This window comes from Cebus imitator, unplaced genomic scaffold (genome assembly GCF_001604975.1).
Source record: "Cebus imitator isolate Cc_AM_T3 unplaced genomic scaffold, Cebus_imitator-1.0 Scaffold644, whole genome shotgun sequence".
In the NCBI taxonomy this organism is placed as follows: Eukaryota; Metazoa; Chordata; class Mammalia; order Primates; family Cebidae; genus Cebus; species Cebus imitator.
In genome coordinates this window covers 256,070-257,813 of record NW_016107959.1, presented here as the reverse complement: position 1 = coordinate 257,813, position 1,744 = coordinate 256,070, and positions in this window count along the sequence as shown.

The following is a 1,744-nucleotide window of genomic DNA, read 5'->3' as shown; positions in this document are numbered from 1 at the left end:
GATGGTTGTAGAAAGAATATTTAACAAAATCTAACATATTTTCATGATAAAAATTACCCAACAAACCAGGAATAGAAAAAAAATTATTTAAGTGAGTAAACAGCAAGCTTAATAAGCATTTGCTAAACTCAAAATTGAAAGCTGAATGTAGAAAATATTAAGATAAAATTAGCATTCCATTTTCAGATGAACTTTATGACTTGCTGTTATGAAGTTGTCATTAAATAATCAGCTCTGCCTTTCGACGGGTTTTCTACTAAAGAAGGCTATTTTCACAAAGATCAAAGCTCTGAATAAGGTCTTAATGAAAACAAAAAGAAATGCCTGAAAAAAATTTATTTATATGAATAATCCATCATAATGAATTAGAAAACAGAATTCTTGGATGAAAACATGACTTTAGAAATTATGAATCCGCTTAGTTAGTTTTCAGTATGTTGAATCTGATTTCTAGATAGAATCAGGAAGCATTGAAATTTGAAGGGGTCTTAGAGATAATCTAGTCCTACTTTCTAATTTTACAAAGTTCTTTCTTTATGGGGCACTGAGAGGGAAGGTGATTGGGCAAAATCACCCTGTGAAATAGTGACTAAGACAGGAATAAAATACGAATTTTCTGTATCTTAAAGTTTGAGCCTGTTTTCTCAGCATTACTATTCTAGAAAACATTAATATTAATATTTTAGGACACTGACAAAATATCTCACATAACAGATGTATGAATTTCACAAAACCAAATTTCCATTTCAGTGGAAAAAGAGAGAGATTGAATTAAGCAGATGAGTACTGTTAGAAAAACAAAAATCTGATGAAAGAGAAAAAAATATTTTAGTTTAATTCCTTACATTTTGATATAAGGGCTATATGCTAGTATTTTTTTTTCATACCCCAGACTTACAGGCAGTACTATATTATCCGAATTTTTATTAAGGTACACTTTACATACAATAAAATTTACAATTTTGGTGTGCATTTTTGTGATTTTTCCCAAATACATATAATCCTGTAACTATGACCAAACTCAAAGTCAGAAGAATCCCATTATCTCAAAGCATGCCCCTGTTCTCCTTGTAAATATCTTCCCACAGCCCCATGCCCTGAAAGGCACCGATCTCTTTACTTTCCCTATAGTTTTATGTTGTTATAAATGTCTTCTTTAGAGCCTGGTTTCTTTGACTTGATAACGCCATTCAGAACCATTCATGTCCTTTCAAGTAACAGTAGTTCATTCATTTTCATGGCTGAGTAGATTCAAATGTTACCTATATGTCAAAATTGGTTTATCAATTTCCCAAGTTAGTAATTAGAAATACTTATTTTATTTCCAGTATTTGTTTGTTTGCTTGCTTTTGAGACAGGTACTTGCTTTGTCAGCCATGCTGGAGTGCTGTGGCACGATCATGGCTGACTGCTGCTTCAACTTCCTGGGTTCAAGCAATACTCCTGCTTCTGTCTCCTGAGTAGCTGGGACCACAGGTGTGTGTCATCATGTTCAGCAAATTTATTTTATCTTATTTTTTATAGAGATGGGATCTTGTCATGCTCACCATGTTGCCCAGGCTGGTTTTAAACTCCTGGGCTCAAGTGATCCTCCCACTTCAGCCTACCATAGTGCTGAGATTAAAGGTGTGAGCTACCATGCCTGGCCTATTACAAGTTTTTGATCGTTAAAACTAAAGTTATAAACATTTGTGTAAGTCTTTGAATTACATATGTTTTGATTTTCCTTAGGTAGATACCCAGG